Genomic DNA, 22,623 nt, shown 5'->3' on the forward strand with positions numbered 1-22,623 from the left:
TTTATGGGCTTTATTATACACTTTTATATCATTTTTGGGACTAACCTATTAACCCAGAGCCCAGTGCCAGTTTCTACATTTACCTTGTTTTAGAATATCGCAGAAAAGGAAAACCAAACGGAGTCCAATTGACCTGAAACTTCACGGAACTTATTTTTGGATCAGAAGAAGCCCAGAAGACTTGGAGTGCACGTCAGGGGATCTACGAGGACGCCACGAGGCAGGGGCGCGCCCACAACCCCTGGGGGCACTCTCCACCCTCGTGGGTCCCTGGTGGCCCCCCTGACGTATTTCTTCCGCCTATATACCTCCATATACCCTAAAAACATCCGGGAGCACATAGATTGGGAGTTTCGCCGCCAGAAGCCTCCGTAGCCACCGAAAACCAATCTAGACCCGTTCTGACACCCTGCCGGAGGGGGCAATCCTTCTCCGATGGCCATCTTCATCATCCTGGTGCTCTCCATGACGAGGAGGGAGTAGTTCTCCCTCGGGGCTGAGTGTATGTACCAGTAGCTATGTGTTTGATCTCTCTCTCTCTCTCTCTCGTGTTCTTGAGGTGATACGATCTTGATGTATCGCGAGCTTTGCTATTATATTTGGATCCTATGATGTTTCTCCCCCCCCCCCTCTACTCTCTTGTAATGGATTGAGTTTCCCCTTTGAAGTTATCTTATCAGATTGAGTCTTTAAAGATTTGAGAACACTTGATGTATGTATTGCCGTGCGTATCTATGGTGGTTCCGCCCATGAACCTATGCATAGGGGTTGGCACATGTTTTCGTCGTGATTCTCCGGTATAAACTTTGGGGCACTCTTTGAGGTTCTATGTGTTGGTTGAATAGATGAATCTGAGATTGTGTGACGCATATCGTATAATCATACCCCCGGATACTTGAGGTGACATTAGAGTATCTAGGTGACATTAGGGTTTTGGTTGATTTGTGTCTTGAGGTGTTATTCTAGTACGAACTCTAGGGCTGTTTGTGACACCTATAGGAATAGCCCAACGGGTTGATTGGAAAGAATAACTTTGAGGTGATCTCGTACCCTACCATAATATCTTCGTTCGTTCTCCGCTATTAGTGACTTCGGAGTGACTCTTTGTTGCATGTTGAGGGATAGTTATGTGATCCAATTATGTTATTATTGTTGAGGGAACTTGCACTAGCGAAAGTATGAACCCTAGGCCTTGTTTCAACGCATTGCAATACCATTTACGCTCACTTTTATCACTAGTTACCTTGCTGTTTTTATATTTTCAGATTACAAAAACCTTTATCTATCATCCATATACCACTTGTATCACCATCTCTTCGCTGAACTAGTGCACCTATACAATTTACCATTGTATTGGGTGCGTTGGGGACGTAAGAGACTCTTTGTTATTTGGTTGCAGGGTTGCTTGAGAGAGGCCATCTTCATCCTACGCCTCCTACGGATTGATAAACCTTAGGTCATCCACTTGAGGGCAATTTGCTACTGTCCTACAAGCCTCTGCACTTGGAGGCCCAACAACCTCTACAAGAAGAAGGTTGTGTAGTAGACATCAAGCTCTTTTCTGGCGCCGTTGCTTGGGAGGTGAGTGCTTGAAGGTATATCTTTAGATCTTGCAATCGAGTCTTTTAGTTTCTTGTTTTATCACTAGTTTAGTTTATAAAAGAAAATTACAAAAAATGGAATTAAGTTTGCCTCATACGCTTCATCTTTTTAATATCGTTCATGAGTATGATGGAAAGGAAAATTGTGCCAAAGTGTTAGAAGAAGAATGCATTAAAATGTTTGGCACTAAATATTTGAATGATGAGCATGATTGCAATGTTGTTAGTATGAATTCCTTCAATATCCATGATGCTAATGATATGCAAAGCCACAAGCTTGGGGAAGCTATGTTTGATGAAGATGATATTTTTTGTCCCCCAAGTTTTGATGAGAAAATTTATTAATGAAAGCATGCCTCCTATTTATGATGATTATATTGATGAAAGTGGATTTGGAGAGGTCATGACTTTATTTAGTGATGAATCCACTATTTCGGAAGAGGTTCCAATTGATTATGAGAACAAAGCTGCTATCTATGATTATTATTGTGATGACATGTATGCTATAAAGATAAATGATAACCATGAAACTTGTCATCATGATTTTAATTTTCAATTGGATTATGCCTCACATGATAATTATTTTGTTGAGTTTGCTCCCACTATTATTCATGAGAAGAATTTTGCTTGTGTGGAGAGTAATAAATTTTCTATGCTTATATACCATGAAAAGAATGCTTTAGGTGCCGGTTATATTTTTGAATTCATTCATGATGCTACTGAAAATTATTATGAGGGAGTAATATATGCTTGTAGGAATTGCAATAATATCAAGTTTCCTCTCTATGTGCTTAAAGTTTTGAAGTTATACTTGTTTTGCCTTCCTATGCAAGTTGATTCTTGTTCCCACAAGTTGTTTGCTCACGAAATCCCTATGCATAGGAAGTGGGTTAGACTTAAATGTGCTAGTCATATTCTTCATGATGCTCTCTTTATGTTTCAATTCTTATCTTTTATGTGAGCATCGTTGAAATCATCATGCCTAGCTGGGGGCATTAAACGATAGCCCTTGTTGGGAGGCAACCCAATTTTATTATAGTTACTTGATTTTTGTTCCTGTTTAGTAATAAATAAGTCATCTAGCCTCTGTTTATATGTAGTTTTATTCTTTTAATTAGTATTTGTGCCAAGTAGAACCTTTGGGAAGACTTGGGGAAAGTCTTGTTGATCATGCTGTAAAAACAGAAACTTTAGCGCTAACGAGAATTGCTGCCATTTTTATTTGGAAAGTGCTATTTAGTTAATTATTTTTGCAGACGATTAATAGATAAATTCCTCAGGTCCATAAATTTATTTTATAATTTTATGAGTTCCATAAGTATATGTTAGTTACATATTACTACAGACTGTTCTGTTTTTGACAGATTCTGTTTTCGATGTGTTGTTTACTTATTTTGATGAATCTATGGCTAGTAAAATAGTTTATAAACCATAGAGAAATTGGAATACAGTAGGTTTAACACTAATATAAATAAAGAATGAGTTCATTACAGTACCTTATGATGGTGATTTTCTTTCTTATACTAACGGAGCTTACGAGTTTTCTGTTATGTTTTGTGTTGTGAAGTTTTCAAGTTTTGGGTGAAGATTCGATGGACTATGGAATAAGGAGTGGCAAGAGCCTAAGCTTGGGGATGCCCAAGGCGCCCCAAGGTAATATTCAAGGATAGCCAAGAGCCTAATATTGGGGATGCCCCGGAAGGCATCCCCTCTTTCGTCTTCGTTCATCGGTAACTTTACTTGGAGCTATATTTTTATTCGCCACATGATATGTGTTTTGCTTGGAGCGTCATTTTATTTTATTTAGTTTTGCTTGATGTTTGAATAAAATACCACGATATAAAATTATTAAATGGTAGAGTCTTCATATAGTTGCATGATTATTCGACTACTCATTGATCTTCACTTATATCTTTCGGAGTAGTTTGTCATTTGCTCTAGTACTTCACTTATATCTTTTAGAGCATGGTGGTAGTTTTATTTTGAAGAAATAGATGAACCATCATGCTCCACTTAGATTATTTTGAGAGTCTTAAATAGCATGGTAATTTTCTTAAAATCCTAATATGCTAGGTATTCAATATTAGTAAAATTTTCTTATGCGTGTTTTGAATACTAAGTTTGATGCTTGATGATTGTTTTGTGATATGGAGGTAATAATATCAAAGTCGTGCTAGTTGAGTAGTTGTGAATTTGAGAAATGCTCGTGTTGAAGTTTGCAAGTCCCATAGCATGCACGTATGGTAAACGTTATGTAACAAATTTGAAACATGAGGTGTTATTTGATTGTCTTCCTTATGAGTGGCGGTCGGGGACGAGCGATGGTCTTTTCCTACCAAACTATCCCCCTAGGAGCATGTGCGTAGTACCGAGGTTTTTGATGACTTGTAGATTTTTGCAATAAGTATGTGAGTTCTTTATGACTAATGTTGAGTCCATGGATTATATGCACTCTCACCCTTCCATCCTTGCTAGCCTCTTCGGTACCGTACATTACCCTTTCTCACATTGAGAGTTGGTGCAAACTTCGCCGGTGCATCCAAACCCCATGATATGATACGCTCTTTCATACATAAACCTCCTTATATCTTCCTCAAAAAAGCCACCATACCTACCTATTATGGCATTTCCATAGCCATTCCGAGATATATTGCCATGCAACTTTCCATCATTCTGTTCATCATGACACATTCATCATTGTCATATTGTTTAGCATGGTCATGTAGTTGACATAGTATTTGTGGCAAAGCCACCGTTCATAATTCTTTCATACATGTCACTCTTGGTCCATTGCATCTCCTGGTACACCACCGGCGGCATTCATATAGAGTAATCTTTTGTTCTAGTATCAAGTTGTAATCATTGAGTTGTAAATAAATAGAAGTGTGATGATCATTATTTTCTAGAGCATTGTCCCCAGTGAGGAATAAAAAAAGAGAAAGGCCATAAAAAGAGAAGGCCCAAAAAAGGAAAAGAGAAAGGCCATAAAAAGGGCCAAATAAAAAATATGAGAGAAAAAGAGAGAAGGGACAATGCTACTATCCTTTGCCACACTTGTGCTTCAAAGTAGCACCATAATCTTCATGATAGAGAGTCTCTTATTTAGTCCCTTTCTTATGCTAGTGGGAATTTTTTATTATAGAACTTGGCTTGTATATTCCAATAATGGGCCTCCTCAGGTGCCCTAGGTCTTCGTGAGCAAGCAGGTTGTATGCACACCCACTTAGTTTCTTTTGTTGAGCTTTCATACATTTATAGCTCTAGTGCATCCATTGCATGGCAATCCCTACTCCTTGCATTAACATCAATCGAAGGGTATCGCCATAGCCCATTGATTAGCCTCGTTGATGTGAGACTTTCTCCTTTTTTGTCTTCTCCACATAACCCCCATCATCATACTCTATTCCACCCATAGTGCTATGTCCATGGCTCGCGCTCATGTATTGCGTGAAGGTTTATGAGTTTGAGATTACTAAAGTATGAAACAATTGCTTGGCTTGTCATTGGGGTTGTGCATGATGAGAGCATTCTTGTGTGACGAAAATGGAGCATGACTAAACTATATGATTTTGTAGGGATGAACTTTCTTTGGCCATGTTATTTTCAGAAGACATAATTGCTTAGTTAGTATGCTTGAAGTATTATTGTTTCTATGTCAATATGAATTTTTATCTTGAATCTTATGGATCTGAATATTCATGCCACAATTAAGAATAATTACATTGAAATTATGCCAAGTAGCACTACGCATCAAAAATTCTGTTTTTATCATTTACCTACTCGAGGATGAGCAGGAATTAAGCCTGGGGATGCTGATACGTCTCCAACGTATCTATAATTTTTGATTGCTCCATGCTATATTATCTATTGTTTTGGATGTTTATGGGCTTTATTATACACTTTTATATCATTTTTTGGACTAACCTATTAACCTAGAGCCCAGTGCCAGTTTCTGCTTTTACCTTGTTTTAGAATATCGTAGAAAAGGAAAACCAAACAGAGTCCAATTGACCTGAAACTTCACGGAACTTATTTTTGGATCAGAAGAAGCCCAGAAGACTTGGAGTGCACGTCAGGGGATCTACGAGGAGGCCACGAGGCAGGGGGCGCGCCCACCCCCCTGGGCGCGCCCTCCACCCTCGTGGGCCCCTCGTGGCCCCCGTGACGTACGTATTTCTTCCGCCTATATATCTCCATATACCCTAAAAACATCCGGGAGCACATATATCGGGAGTTCCGCCGCTAGAAGCCTCCGTAGCCACCGAAAACCAACCTAGACCCGTTCCGACACCCTGCCGGAGGGGGCAATCCTTCTCTGGTGGCCATCTTCATCATCCCGGTGCTCTCCATGACGAGGAGGGAGTAGTTCTCCCTCGTGGCTGAGGGTATGTACCAGTAGCTATGTGTTTGATCTCTCTCTCTCGTGTTCTTGAGGTGATACGATCTTGATGTATCGCAAGCTTTGCTATTATATTTGGATCCTATGATGTTTCTCCCCCCCCCCCTCTACTCTCTTGTAATGGATTGAGTTTCCCCTTTGAAGTTATCTTATCGGATTGAGTCTTTAAAGATTTGTGAGCACTTGATGTATGTCTTGCCGTGCGTATTTGTGGTGACAATGGGATACCACTTGATTCACTTGATGTATGTTTCGGTGATCAACTTGCGGGTTCCGCCCATGAACCTATGCATAGGGGTTGGCACACGTTTTCGTTGTGATTCTCCGGTATAAACTTTGGGGCACTCTTTGAGGTTCTATGTGTTGGTTGAATAGATGAATCTGAGATTGTGTGACGCATATTGTATAATCATACCCACGGATACTTGAGGTGACATTGGAGTATCTAGGTGACACTAGGGTTTTGGTTGATTTGTGTCTTAAGGTGTTATTCTAGTACGAACTCTAGGGTTGTTTGTGACACTTATAGGAATAGCACAACGGATTGATTGGAAAGAATAACTTTGAGGTGGTTTCATACCCTACCATAATCTCTTCGTTCGTTCTCCGCTATTAGTGACTTTGGAGTGACTCTTTGTTGCATGTTGAGGGATAGTTATGTGATCCAATTATGATATTATTGTTGAGGGAACTTACACTAGTGAAAGTATGAACCCTAGGCCTTGTTTCCTATCATTGCAATACTGTTTATGCTCACTTTTATCATTAGTTACCTTGCTGTTTTTATATTTTCAGATTACAACCTTAGGCTTGGAATATATGGATCCTCGGGAATGGAAGGACTTTCAGAGGATAAAATGCAACCTTTGCTGCTTGGCGATGTAATTTTGTACATGACCTAACTCTTCTAGCTCATAGAATGAGAATAGATAATAGGGACAAGTTGTATGCTTGGATTAACTCCCTCAACTAACTACAGGTAGGTAGGTAGGTTTCTGCTTTTCTTCCTTTTAGCCCTTGTAATTTCCCCCAGCTTGTACAGTTGATACCTTGTTCTTTATATTAATAAAGGGCTATGGAGCTTTGCTCTACAGTAAATATTCAAAAAAAATCACGGATGTGTGTTTTTTTGTAGTGCTCGGAGGGCCTCAAGGCCTCGGATCTACTGGCCGCCTTCATGGCATGCCAAGTGCTCCCCCTCCAAGCCAGGCCTCACATCATGAGCCGTATGAGCGGGCATCGGGACCCCTGCCGGTTGAGCACCAAGGAGCTGCCGGACGTGGAGGTGGTCCGACTGGTCAACTACATCTCGAATTGCAAGCTCTCGGAGATGGAGTGGCAGTTCGGCAAGCGGTCGTACAGCTGCGCACACCCGCCGCCTGCGGTGAGTCCTGAATTCTTTTCCTCTTCATTCGTCCGGGTTCTTCTCTGCTGCCTGATCAGTCGGCCATGGTGCAGATCTTCTCGACCAGTTGGTTGCCGACACTTTGGAGCCAGGTCATCAGTACCTGCCGGACCGATCGGTGAGTGACATGGACGACCCCGACTTGGGGGCGGTCGCCATGGAAGAGGACTGCGCCACGGGTGGCGGAGGTGGAGGAGGCAGCTCCTCAAGAGGTGGCCTTGAGGACTAGCCGGATGATGAGGAGGTGGAGAACAAACTGCGCCGCCCTCACGGCGCTGACAAGGCGAGCAAGAGCTCTTCAGCCGTGCCGACTGCACCAGGCGGCGCGCCGAAGCGCCAGGCCGATGCCGGGTTGTTCGACAGCCGGCTGAAGAAATCCAGGAACACGGCCGCCGCGACCAGGCGGCAGGAGGTCGCCGTGAAGCCGACCCAATTCCAGAAGGCCCCGAAGCAGTGCCCTACGGTGTCTTCATAAGTGCTTTGATGTTTTTCCATTGTCGCTTTCCATTTTCTCTTCTCCTTTTCTCGCAAACTCTTCCTTAGTTATTCTTGTTTGGATCGAACAGGGCCCCGCTCTCTCTTGAGCGAGCCCCGTCTGCCTCAGTGATTGGGGCAGTAGGCGGCCGCGCGGAACCCCGCCGCGTGGACCCGCTCGCCGACCTCCAGGAGGCGATAGAGAGGAACGCGCGAGCGACATGCGAGGAGCGGGAGAAGACGGAGAGGGAGAAGGCAGAGGCGGCCAAGGCGGCGCAAGTGGAGGCTGATGCCGCAGCCAAGGCCCAAGCCGTCGTGGCGACCAAGGCGTAGGCGGACGCGGCCGCCAAGGCACAGGCAAAGAAGGCGTCCTGCAGCCGAGCTCCAGACCTCGTCATCCCGTTGCACGCGAAGCCACTGGTGTCTGAGGGCTACGCGCCAATTGGAGGGGTTGGAGGCGACCAGCAGGCCCTGGAGAGGGAGGGGGAAGGCCCCGTCATATTAGAGGCGGAGGTGGCTCTCCGCGCACCGACTGCTGACGCGCAGAGCAGCCGGCCCAAAACGCCGCTGGTGCCACCATCTGGCGGCGAGCTAGTGGTTGGTCTGATTCCCACCATCTGTGTTCCAATGCGTTGGCGTGCGGAGAAGGCGGCCTCAGCGCCGCAGCCATTGGAGGTTCGGGCCGCGAGCTCATCGGCCCCCGATGCTGAGGCTACCAGTGCCGCCCCACCGGAGTGGATGCCTGGGGGCAGAATAGGTGTTCTGAATAGGGTCACGCAGGACGTTCAGGCCCGGTTCCAGGCTCAAGGCACCGCCCTTCAGCAGTACACACAGGCGTTCTTGGTGACGCGGGCGGCCGTCCGGGTATGCTCCTTGCCTCTTGTTTCTGATTCTTATATTCTTGTATTCTTCCGTGGAGCGCGCCAACACACCCACTGGGTGTAACCCCCGAGTTCTGGGCTGGCTGTTGAGCAGGCGGCTCGGAACTCCAAGGTAAGTTCCGAGTGCTAACTTATTTTCTCTTCTGTTGTCTTTGCCGCGGGATTACCACAACATCCGCGCAGCCGCCTTCAACTCCCTTGTCCTGGAGCTGGCCAAGCGGACCACTGACTTGACCGAGAGCTGGAGTAAGAACTCCGCCTTCTCTCTCGCGGGGGCACGTCAGCGCACCCGCTGGGTGTAGCCCCCGAGATTCGGGCCGACTGCTGAGCAGTCGGGCCAGATCTCCCGGAAACTACTTGTCTTCTTTGTTGATTGTTGATGTTCTTTCTTTCTTATCATTGCAGAGGCAGCCGCCGAACTGCAGCATCGCCTGGGTGAGGCCCAAACCAAGTTGCGCACCAAGGAGGAGGAGCGCGGCAAGGCCGCTCAAGAGTGCGACCGCCTGGCCAAGGAGCTGGCGGACCAGGCGGAGCTCCAAAAGTTGAAGGAGGCGGAAGACTCCCTCACGGCCGAGTTCGAGGCTCAATGCTCGAACTAGGCTGAGAAGGAGAAAATCCTCACCGATGGCTATGGCGAGATCGAGGACATGATCGATGGTAAGTCCCTTTTTTCCTTTGAACAACCGCCGACTGCAGCAGGAGTCGGCTTTCGTCTTCTAATTTTCAATTTTCTTCTTGCGCAGAGTTCTTCCCCGACTACGCCGTTGTCGTGAGCCAGGCCATTGAGGCGCGGCGCGAGCGGCGTAGGAGGGTTGGAGTGGAGATTCCGCCCAACGCGCCTCGGAACCTCAATGAGCAGCTTCTGGCCATCAGGACACGTCTGCAGCCATCCCACCGCGTGCTCCGCCGCCTTCAGCACGCCGGGACCCAGGTGCTAGCCGCCCTTTGGCCGAATGCCCAAGTGCCACGCACCCCCAGTCGGACTGCCGATTGGTTGGAGGTGGCCGTCGGCCGCTTTGAAGCTTGGAAGGGCGTCGCAGCTCGGGTGGGTGCATGGACGACCTTAGAGTTCGCCAACACGTGGTATCCGAGCCTGAACCTGGCCCAGCTGGCCACTTTCCGGGCCGAGGCTGCTCCGGAGCTGGCGGTGGTGGACCGCGCGCTCTCTCAATGCGCGGCGGCGCTGGCCGAGTACGCCAACACCATCGTCTTCATCCCCGAACTGGACAAGCTGGGCGCCAAGATGCCGTCCGATTGGTTCGGGCTGAACCCGGACGACGAGGACAACTCGGCAGAGGAGATCACCTCCAGCGATGAGGGCGAGGACAAAGAGGGCAAGGAGGGCGAAGACGACGCACCAGAAGATGGAGCGGACGGCCAGCCTCAGCCCGATCGAGCCTCTAGCAACGAGCCGCGTGTGGCTGCGTCGACTGTTGTTGATGCTGACCAGGCTGAGACTCACCAGTCGGCCGCTCCACCAACCGGCGCCGCTGCCTCCACCAACCTGCCGGACCCGCCTGCTGCTCCTCTAGCCTAGGCGGTCAGTTTCATCTTATCTTTCCCTGTTGTTGTAATCTCAAACAAGTTTGTTAAAATTTGCGTAGTTCCACCCGCTGGGGGTGTATTCAAACCTTTTTGAATTCTGGCTATGAGCCATGCTATGTAAATTAATTCTTGCACAAGTGTGCTTTGTCGGGTTCTACTTTGCCTTGCTCTTCTGTTCTATTTTAGCTTTTTCCTTTGTTGCATTCCTTTGGCTGTCGCCCTGTCAGCTGGACAGCCGCTCTGCGGTCTGTGGCTGGGTTAGGGACTTAGCTGTTTTTTGGAAGACAAGTACTTTGGCCGCTTAGAACGTAGCAAGTCAAATGATAAGCCAGTCGGCCGACTGCTCAACAGTCGTACAGTGAGGCAAGGAGCCGGCTTGGCCTATGTAGATGCTTTTTCCTTCGCCATTTTTTGTGTGGACACCATTTCCTGCCTTTAGCTCTTGCCAGCCGGACAGTCGCTCTGCGGGCTGTGGCTTAAGGCAAGAGAGGTCTTAGATGTCGGCACACTACTTGTCCAACTGCAGGTGGCATCAACATAGAACAAGGCGGCAAGCCCCCGGGCCGACTGGTCGGACCCGGTGCCGGGCGAACGAATGAAGTAACACATTCACACGCATTTAAACTTATCATATAGATAAAAGGGTAGCCCCCGAATACTCCTCGAGGGACCCGATGTCTTAGCTTCTTAATACAAAAGGTAGCATGGTACACACTGCATTAACTATAAAATCTTTGGAGTAGGTTTGCATTCCATGGGCGCTCTGTTTCCTTGCCAGAATCGTCCGTCTTGCGCGCCCTGGGCTTCTGCACGTCGATGAGGTAGTAGGAGTCGTTGCCCAAGGCTTTGCTAATGATGAAGGGCCCTTCCCAAGGGGTCAAGACCTTGTGTTGGCCGGCTATTCGCTGGATCAGTCGGAGCACAAGGTCCCACTCTTGGAAGGATCGAGGCCTGACCATCCGACTGTGATAGCGGCAAAGGCCCTGTTGGTAGATGGCGGACCGACTGAGTGCCAACAACCGGCCTTCTTCTAGCAGGTCGCCGATGTCTTCTCGCGCCTCCTTTGCTTCCGCCTCTATTTACACGGTGATGCAAGGTGAGTCGAACTCAATGTCAGTTGGAATGACAACCTCAGCCCCGTACATGAGGACGAATGGAATGAAGCCAGTTGATTTGTTCGGTGTGGTCTGAAGACTCCAGAGGACGGCCGGCAGCTCGTCGATCCAGCAGCTGGCCGAGCGCTCTAGTGGCTCGATCAGTCGGGGCTTGATGCCGGACAAGATGAGGCCGTTTGCTCGCTCGACTTAGCCGTTTGACTACGGATGGGCAACAGATGCTAAGTCCAGTTGGATGCCCTGTGTTGCGCAGAAACGAGCCAAGGCACCTTTGGCGAAGTTTGTGCCATTGTCGGTGATGATGCAGTGGGGTACACCATACCAAACGATGATATCTACGATGAAGGTCACAGCAGTCGGACCATTCAGCTTCTTGATTCGCTTCGCTTCAATCCACTTGGTGAATTTGTCCACGGTGACAAGCAGATGGGTCATGCCGCCACGTGCTGTCTTGAATGGACCCACCATGTCCAGCCCCCAGACGGCAAATGGCCAAGTAAGGGGGATGGTCAAGCTGGCAGATGTTGCTTGGAGCTGAATTTTTAGCACCCCTTGCACTTCTTGACCAAATCCTTGGCGTCCTCCAAAGCAGTCAGCCAGAAGAAGCCGTGGTGGAAGGCTTTGGCGACAAGGGATCTGGAGGCCGCGTGGTGGCTGCACTCGCCTTGGTGTATGTCTCTGAGGATTGCTTTGCCCTTCTCTGGCTCTACGCAACGCTGGAACACACCAGTGATGCTGCACCTAACAAGTTCTCTGCTCACGATGGTGTATGCTGCTGCCCGACGTTGCACCTGTCGGGCCAAGATCTCGTTGGCTGGTAGCTCGCCGCTCACCGAGAAGTTGAGGATGGGATGCGCCCATGATGGTGCTTCGACTTTGTTCCATCACGGCCACTGGTACTAGGGCGGTTGGGTTGGGAGGCGGGGGGAGTCGGCTGCCACTTGCTGAGTTGTTGAAGTCCCCAGGTTGAGTGCTGCAGCCCCCGAGCCAGGTTCTGAAGTCCCCGGGCCGGGTGCGACAGCTGCAGTCCCCGAGTCGCCTGCCAAAGTCCCCGGGCCGACTATCGCGGCCCCCGGTTCAGGTTCTGAAGTCCCCGGGCTGGGTGCGACTGCTGCAGTCCCTGAGCCGCCTGCTAAAGTCCCCGGGCCGACTGCTGGAGCCCCCAAGTTGGATTCGATTGCTCCGGGGGCGGCCGGCACAAAGATAGACTCTGATTCCGGCGAAGGCTTGATAGACGGCTTGAAGAGGCACTGAAGGGAGACACCGGCTGGTATGGCTTGCCGGGTGGAGCCAATCCATGCCAGGGCATCTGCTTGCTCATTCGGCCCGTGGCACGTGAAGGAACTTGCACCCGTCAAAATATCCACTGATTTGTTGTACGAGGAAGCGGTAGCTCGCCATGGTTGCATCCTTGGCGTCCCAGTCGCCAGACGACTGTTGGACCACCAAGTCTGAGTCGTCGTAGCAGAGGATCCGGCGGATACCAATCTCTTTGGCCAGCCGGAGTCTGTGTACTAGCGCCTCATACTTGGCCACGTTGTTGGAGGCGGGGAAGTGAATCTGCAGCGTGTATCTGAGCTGGTCACCTTTGGGAAAGTTGAGGACGATGCCGGCTCCCAAACCGGTTCACATCTTTGAGCCATCAAAGTGCATCCGCCAATGAGTGGAGTCCGGAGATGGCGGCAGGTACTGGGTCTCGGCCCAGTCGACGAGAAGTCAGCCAGTGCTTGGGACTTGATGGCGGTGCGTGGCTGGTAGAAGATGGTGTAGGGGGGCCAACTCGATGGCCCATTTGGCCACCCAGCCTGATGCATCTCTGTTGCCTATGATCTCAGCAAGCGGGGCGGTGCAAACGACCGTGATGGGGTGCTCTTGAAAGTATGGCTTGAGCTTCTTGGCGGTAAAATGCACGCCGTAGCACATCTTTTGGTAGTGGGGGTAATTCTGCTTAAAGGTCGACAGCACCTCACTTAAGTAGTACATGGTCCTCTGGATGCTCTACCACAATGACAGTGCTGACCACCCGACTGGTGGCGGCGATGTAGAGGAACATGGGCTCCTTAGCAGCTGGAGCCGCCAGGACAGGCAGCATTGTCAGCATTTTCTTGAGCTAGAGGAAGGCCCCGACCGCCTTGTCGTTCCACTCGAAGTGAGTGGTTTTCTTCATGAGCTGGTACAGGGGAAGAGCCTTCTCGCCCAGCCGACTGATGAAGCGGCTGATGGATGCCAAGCAGCCAGTGAACTTCTGGACGTCTCGCAGTTGGGTGGGTCTCTCCATCCGCTCAATGGCCTTGATCTTCACCGAGTTGCACTCGATGCCGCGTTCTGGTACAAGGAAACCAAGGAGCTGGCCGGCTGGTACTCCAAAGACACACTTCTCTGGGTTGAGCTTGATTTGAAAACGGCGTAGATTATCAAAAGTTTCCTTGAGATCTTCCAGGAGGGTGCCGCGCTTCTCTGTCTTCACCACAATATCGTGTACATAGACATGGGCATTTCTACCGAGTTGCTTTAGGAGGCACTTCTGCATGTAACGCTGAAACGTGGCACCGACATTTCGCAAGCCGAATGTCATGGTCAGGTAGTAGAAGGCTCCGAATGGTGTGATGAAGGCGGTCTTCAGGCCATCGGCTGGGTTCAACTTGATCTGGTGATACCCAGAGTAGGCATCCAAAAAACTCAATAGCTCGCATCTAGTTGTGGAGTCAATCATTTGGTCTATCCGAGGCAAAGCAAACGGATCCTTGGGGCATGCTTTGTTGAGGTTGGTGTAGTCAATACACATGGGCCACTTGTTGTTCTTCTTCAGCACAAGTACTGGGTTAGCAAGCCATTCTAGAAAAAATATATCCATGATGAAGCCGGCTACCAGCAGGCGGGTGATCTTTTCACCAACAATTCTTCTATTCTCTTCTGACAAGTGGTGGAGGGGTTGCTTGACTAGTTTTGCATCTGATCTGACATGTAGCTTGTGCTCGGCGAAATCCATCGGAACACCCGGCATGTCTTTGGGAGACCATGCGAAGATGTCCCGATTCTCACGGAGCAAATCGACGAGCTCACTTTCCTATTTTCTATCAAGGTTGGCCCCTATGAGAGCGTGCCTTTCCGGGTGGTCCAGGTCCAAGGGGGTCTTCTTTGTTTCTTTGGCCGGCTGGAAGGAGCCCTGGGTCTCTGACTCCTTGGGATCTGGTGACAGGTTCGGTTGTTCACTGGTCGTGGCCACAACCCAGTTGAGGAGGTTCTTCTCGGCAGTGATCACAAAGGAATCGTCCAGCCGACTGCTAGCTGCAGCACAGGCGGCCGACTTCTTGTAGTCGCCGGCTATGGTGATAATGCCCTTGGTAGCCGGCATCTTCATCTTGAGGTAGGCTGATACGTCTCCAATGTATATATAATTTATGAAGTATTCATGCTATTATAATATCTGTTTTGGATGTTTATGGGCTTTATTAAACACTTTTATATTATTTTTGGGACTAACCTATTAACCCAGAGCCTAGTGCTAGTTTATGTTTTTTTCCTTGTTTTAGTGTTTCGCAGAAAAGGAATATCAAACGGAGTCCAAACGGAATGAAACCTTCGGGAGCGTGATTTTTGGAATGAACATGATCCAGGAGACTTGGAGTTGAAGTCAAGGAAGCTTCAAGGTGGCCACGAGGCAGGGAGGCGCGCCTGCCCCCTGGGCGCGCCCTCCACCCTCGTGGGCCCTTCGTGGCTCACCTGACCGACTTCTTTCGCCTATATATATCCATATACCCTAAAACATCAAAGAGTAGAATAGATCGGGAGTTCTGCCACCGCAAGCCTCTGTAGACACCAAAAACCTATCGGGACCCTGTTTCGGCACCCTACCGGAGGGGGATCCCTCACCGATGGCCATCTTCATCATCCTGACGCTCTCCATCACGAGGAGGGAGTAGTTCACCCTCGGGGCTAAGGGTATGTACCAGTAGCTTCGAGGTGGCCACGAGGCAGGGAGGTGCGCCTGCCCCCCTAGGCGTGCCCCCGACCCTCGTGGATACCCTGACTGACTTCTTTCTCCTATATATATCCATATACCCTAAAAACATCGAAGAGCATAATAGATCGGGAGTTCTGCTGCCGCAAGCCTCTATAGCCACCAAAAACCAATCGGGACCCTGTTCCGGCACCCTGACAGAGGGGGGATCCTTCACCGGTGGCCATCTTCATCATCCCGGCGCTCTCCATGACAAGGAGGGAGTAGTTCACCCTCGGGGCTGAGGGTATGTAGCAGTAGCTATGTGTTTGATCTCTCTCTTGTGTTCTTGAGGTGATACGATCTTGATGTATTCCGAGTTTTGCTATTATAGTTGGATCTTATGATGTTTCTCCCCCTCTACTCTCTTGTAATGGATTGAGTTTTCCCTTTGAAGTTATCTTATCGGATTGAGTCTTTAAGGATTTGAGAACACTTGATGTATGTCTTGCATGTGCGTATCTGTGGTGACAATGGGATATCACGTGATTCACTTAATGTATGTTTTGGTGATCAACTCGCGGGTTCCGTGACCTCGTGAATTTATGCATAGGGGTTGGCACACGTTTTCGTCTTGACTCTCTGGTAGAAACTTTGGGGCACTCTTTGAAGTTCTTTGTGTTGGTTGAATAGATGAATCTGAGATTGTGTGATGCATATCGTCTAATCATACCCACGGATACTTGAGGTGACATTGGAGTATCTAGGTGACATTAGGGTTTTGGTTGATATGTGTCTTAAGGTGTTATTCTAGTACGAACTCTATGATAGATCGAACGGAAAGAATAGCTTCGTGTTATTTTACTACGGACTCTTGAATAGATCGATCCGAAAAGAGTAACTTTGAGGTGGTTTTGTACCCTACAATAATCTCTTCGTTTGTTCTCCGCTATTAGTGACTTTCGAGTGACTCTTTGTTGCATGTTGAGGGATAGTTATATGATCCAATTATGTTATTATTGTTGAGAGAACTTGCACTAGTGAAAGTATGAACCCTAAGCCTTGTTTCCTAGCATGCAATACCGTTTACGCTCACTTTTATCATTAGTTACCTTGCTGTTTTATAATTTCAAATCAAAAAAACCTATATCTACCATCCATATTGCACTTGTATCACCATCTCTTCGCTGAACTAGTGCACCTATACAATTTACCATTGTATTGGGTGTGTTGGGGACACAAGAGACTCTTTGTTATTTGGTTGCAGGGTTGCTTGAGAGAGACCATCTTCATACTACGCCTCCCACGGATTGATAAACCTTAGGTCATCCACTTGAGGGAAATTTGCTACTGTCCTACAAACCTCTGCACTTGGAGGCCCAGCAACGTCTACAAGAAGAAGGTTGAGTAGTAGACATCAAGCTCTTTTCTTGCGCCGTTGTCGGGGAGGTCAGTGCTTGAAGGTATATCTTTAGATCTTGCAATCAAATCTTTTAGTTTCTTGTTTTTATCACTAGTTTACTTTATAAAATAAAACTACAAAAAAATGCAATTGAGGGTGCTTCATATGCTTCATCTTTTTAATGTCTTTCGTGAAAATGATGGGAAGGAAAATTGTGCTCAAGTACTAGAAGAAGAATTACATAGAATGCTTGGCATAAAATATGTGAATGATGAGCATGATTGCAATCTTGTTAGTATGTATTCTTTGAATGCCCATGATGCTAATTATATACAAAGCCACAAGCTTGGGGATGCTATGTTTGATGAAGATGATATGTTTAGTCCCCCAAGTTTTGATGAGCAAATTTATTATGATAAAAGCATGCCTCCTATTTATGATGATTATTGTGATGACACGTATGCTATAAAGAATAAATATAACCATGAAACTTGTCATCATGATTTTAATTTTCAATTAGATTATGCTTCACATGATAGTTATTTTTGTTGGGGATCATAGCAGAAATTCAAAAATTTCCTATGTGTCACCAAGATCAATCTATGGAGAGACTAGCAACGAGAGAGAGGAGTGCATCTTCATACCCTTGAAGATCGCAATGCTGAAGCTTTACAAGAACGCGGTTGGTGGAGTCGTACACGCAACGATTCAGATCGTGATCGATTCCGATCTAAGCATCGAACAACGGCGGCTCCGCGTTCAACACACGTACAGCCCGGTGATGTCTCCCACGCCTTGATCCAGCAAGGAGAGATGGAGAGGTTGGGGAAGACTCCGTCGAGCAGCAGCACGACGGCGTGGTGATGGTGGAGGAGCGCGGTACTCCAGCAGGGCTTCGCCAAGCACTACGAGAGACGAGGAGGGAGAGGGGTAGGGTTGCGCCAAGAGGGAGAGATACTCGGATGTTGGGCAGCCACAAAACCTCCAATATATATAGGGGGAGGGGAGGGGCTGCGCCCCCACCTAGGGTTCCCTCCCTAGGGGCGACGGTAGCCCCCAGATCCCATCTGGGTGGCGGCCAAGGGGAGAGAGGGGGGGCGCACCTAGGGTGGGCCTTAGGGCCCATCTGCCCCTAGGGTTTGCCCCCTCTCCTCTTGAGGGCGCCTTGGGCCTTGGTGGGAGGCGCCCCAGCCAACCTAGGGGCTGGTCCCTTCCCACTCTTGGCCCACGCAAGCCTCCGGGGCTCGTGGCACCTCCCGGTGGACCCCCGGAACCCTTCCGGTTGTCCCGGTACATTACCGGTGATGCCCGGAACACTTCCGGTGGCCAAACCCACACTTCCTATATATCAATCTTTACCTCCGGACGATTACGTAACTCCTCGTGACATCCGGCATCTCATCTGGGACTCCAATCAACATTCGGTAACCGCGTACATACTTTCCCTATAACCCTAGCGTCATCGAACCTTAAGTGTGTTGACCCTACGGGCTCGGGAATCATGCAGACATGACCGAGACATCTCTCTGGTCAATAACCAACAGCGGGATCTGGATACCCATGTTGGCTCCCACATGTTCCACGATGATCTCATCGGATGAACCACGATGTCAAGGATTCAGTCAATCCCGTATACAATTCCCTTTGTCTACCGGTATAGTACTTCCCCGAGATTCGATCATCGGTATCCTGATACCTTGTTCAATCTCGTTACCGACAAGTCTCTTTACTCGTTCGTAACACATCATCCCGTGATCAACTCCTTGGTCACATTGTGCACATTATGATGATGTCCTACCGAGTGGGCCTAGAGATACCTCTCCGTTTACACGGAGTGACAAATCCCAGTCTCGATTCGTGCCAACCCAACAGACACTTTCGGAGATACCCGTAGTGCACCTTTATAGCCACCCAGTTACGTTGTGACATTTGGTACACCCAAGGCATTCCTACAGTATCCGGGAGTTGCACAATCTCATGGTCTAAGGAAATGATACTTGACATTAGAAAAGCTTTAGCAGACGAACTATACGATCTTGTGCTAGGCTTAGGATTGGGTCTTGTCCATCACATCATTCTCCTAATGATGTGATCCCGTTATCAATGACATCCAATGTCCATGGTCAGGAAACCATGACCATCTATTGATCAACGAGCTAGTCAAATAGAGGCTTACTAGGGACATGTTGTGGTCTATGTATTCACACATGTATTACAGTTTCCGGTTAATACAATTAAAGCATGAACAATAGACAATTATCATGAACAAGGAAATACTATAATAACCATTTTATTATTGCCTCTAGGGCATATTTCCAACAGTCTCCCACTTGCACTAGAGTCAATAATCTAGTTCACATCACTATGTGATTGTAATGAATCCAACACCCATGGGGTATGTTCATATCTTGCTTGTGAGAGAGGTTTATTAGTCAATGGGTCTGAACCTTTTAGATCCATGTGTGCTTTACAAATCTCTATGTCATCTTGTAGATGCGGCTACCACGCGCTACTTGTAGCTATTACAAATAACTACTCTACTATATGAATCCGGTTTACTCCTCAGAGTCATCCGGATTAGTGTCAAAGTTTGCATCGACGTAACCCTTTACGACGAACTCTTTTACCACCTCCATAATCGAGAAAATTCCTTAGTCCACTAGTTACTAAGGATAAGTTCGACCGCTATCATGTGATCCATTCCTGGATCACTCTTGTACCCCTTGACTGACTCATGGCAAGGCACACTTCAGGTGCAGTACACAGCATAGCATACTATGGAGCCTACGTCTAAAGCATAGGGGACGACCTTCGTACTTTCTCTCTCTTCTGCCGTGGTCAGGTCTTGAGTCTTACTCAATACTCACACCTTGTAACACAGCCAAGAACTCCTTCTTTGCTGATCTATTTTGAACTCCTTCAAAATCTTGTCATGGTATGTATTCGAAAGTACTATTAAGCGTTTTTTATCTATCCTTATAGATCTTGATGCTCAATGTTCATGTAGCTTAATCCAGGTTTTCCATTGAAAAACACTTTTCAAATAACCCTGCATGCTTTCAGAAATTCTACATCATTTTTGATCAACAATATGTTAACAACATATACTCATCAAAAATTCTATAGTGCTCCCACTCACTTCTTTGGAAATACAAGTTTCTCATAAACTTTGTATAAACCCAAAATCTTTGATCATCTCATCAAAGCGTACATTCCAATTCCGAGATGCTTACTCCAGTCCTTAGAAGGATTGCTGGAGCTTTGCATACTTGTTAGAATCTTTCAGGATTGACAAAACCTTCTGGTTGTATCACATACAACCTTTCCTCAAGAAAAACGTCGAGGAAACAATGTTTTGACATCCTATCTGCAAGATTTCATAAATAATGCAGTGACTGCTAACATAATTCCAACAGACTCTTAGCATCGCTATGAGTGAGAAAGTCTCATCGTAGTCAACTCCTTGAACTTGTCGAGAAACATCTTAACGACAAGTCGAGATTTCTTAATGGTGACACTTACCATCATTGTCTGTCTTCCTATTAAAATCCATCTGCACCCAACAGCCTAATGACCATCAAGTAGTTCTTTCAAAGTCTATACTTTGTTTTATACATGGATCCTCTCTCGGATTTTATGGCCTCGAGCCATTCGTCGAAATCCAGGCCCACCATCGCTTCTTCATAGCTCGTAGGTTCATTGTTGTCTAGCAACATGACTTCCAAGATAGGATTACGTACCACTCTGAAGTAGTACACATCCTTGTCGACCTATGAGGTTTGGTAGTGACTTGATCCGAAGTTTCATGATCACTATCATAAGCTTCCATTTCAATTGGTGTAGGTGCCACAGGAACAACTTCCTGTGCCCTGCTACACACTAGTTGAAGTGATGGTTCAATAACCTCATCAAGTCTCCACCATCCTCCCACTCAATCCTTTCGAGAGAAACTTTTCCTCGAGGAAGGATCCGTTTCTAGAAACAATCACTTTTGCTTCCGAATCTGAAATAGGAGGTATACCCAACTATTTTTGGGTATTCTATGAAGATGCATTTATCCGCTTTGGGTTCGAGCTTATCAGCCTGAAACTTTTTCACATAAGCATTGCAGCCCCAAACTTTTAAGAAACGACAGCTTAGGTTTCTCTAAACCATAGTTCATACAGTGTCGTCTCAACGGAATTGTGTGGTGCGCTATTTAAAGTGAATGCAGTTGTCTCTAATGCCTAACCCATAAACGATAGTGGTAATTCGATAAGAGACATCATCGTATGCACCATATCCAATAGGGTGCAGTTATGATGTCCGGACACACCATCACACTATGGTGGTCCAGGCGATATTAGTTGTGAAACAATTTCCACAATGTCTTAATTGTGTGCCACACTCGTAACTCAGATATTCATCTCTATGATCATATCATAGACATTTTATCATCTTGTCATGACGATCTTCAACTTCACTCTGAAATTACTTAAACCTTTCAATAATTCAGACTTGTGTTTCATCAAGTAAATATACTCAGCATCTACTCAAATCATCTGTGAAGTAAGAACATAACGATATCCCCTGCGTGCCTCAGCACTTATTGGACTGCACACATCAAAATGTATTACTTCCAACAAGTTGCTTTCTTGTTCCATCTTACTAAAAACGAGGCCTTTCAGTCATCTTGCCCATGTGGTATGATTTGCATGTCTCAAGTGATTCAAAATCAAGTGAGTCCAAACAATCCATCTGCATGGAGTTTCTTCATGCATATCTACCAATAGACATGGTTCGCATGTCTCAATCTTTTCAAAACGAGTGAGTCCAAAGATCCATCAACATGGAGCTTCTTCATGCGTTTTATACCAATATGACTCAAATGGCAGTGCCACAAGTATGTGGTACTATCATTACTATCTTATATCTTTTGGCATGAACATGTGTACCACTACGATCGAGATTCAATGAACCATTCATTTTAGGTGCAAGACCATTGAAGGTATTATTCAAATAAACAGAGTAACCATTATTCTCCTTAAATGAATAATCGTATTGCGATAAACATAATCCAATCATGTCTATGCTCAACGCAAACACCAAATAACAATTATTTAGGTTTAACACCAATCTCGATGGTAGAGGGAGCATGCGATGCTTGATCATATCAACCTTGGAAACACTTCCAACACATATTGTCATCTCACCTTCAGCTAGTCTCCGTTTATTCTGTAGCCTTTTATTTCGAGTTACTAACACTTAGCAACTAAACTGGTATTTTAATACCCTGGTGCTACTAGGAGTACTAGTAAAGTACACATTAATATAACGTATATCCAATATACTTCTGTCGACCTTGCCAGCCTTCTCATCTACCAACTATCTAGGGTATTTCTGCTTCAGTGACCGTTCCCCTTATTACAGAAGCACTTAGTCTCGGGTTTGGTTCAACCTTGGGTTTCTTCACTAGAGCAGCAACTGATTTGCCGTCTCATGAAGTATCCCTTCTTTCCCATGCCCTTCTTGAAACTAGTTGTTTAACCATCAACAATTGATGCTCCTACTTGATTTCTACTTTCGCGGTGTCAAACATCGCAAGTTGCTCAAGGATCATCATGGCTATCCCTGATATGTTATAGTTCATCACGAAGCTCCAATAGCTTGGTGGCAGTGACTATGGAGAATCATCACTATCTCATCTGGAAGATTAACTCCCACTCGATTCAAGCGATTGTAGTACTTAGACAATCTGAGCACATGCTCAACGATTGAGCTTTTCTCCCTTAGTTTGCAGGCTTAAGAAACTTGTCAGAGGTCTCATACCTCTTGACATGGGCACTAGTCTGAAATTCCAATTTCAGTCTTTGGAACATCTC

Source organism: Triticum dicoccoides, chromosome 6A (assembly GCF_002162155.2).
Source record: "Triticum dicoccoides isolate Atlit2015 ecotype Zavitan chromosome 6A, WEW_v2.0, whole genome shotgun sequence".
NCBI lineage: Eukaryota > Viridiplantae > Streptophyta > Magnoliopsida > Poales > Poaceae > Triticum > Triticum dicoccoides.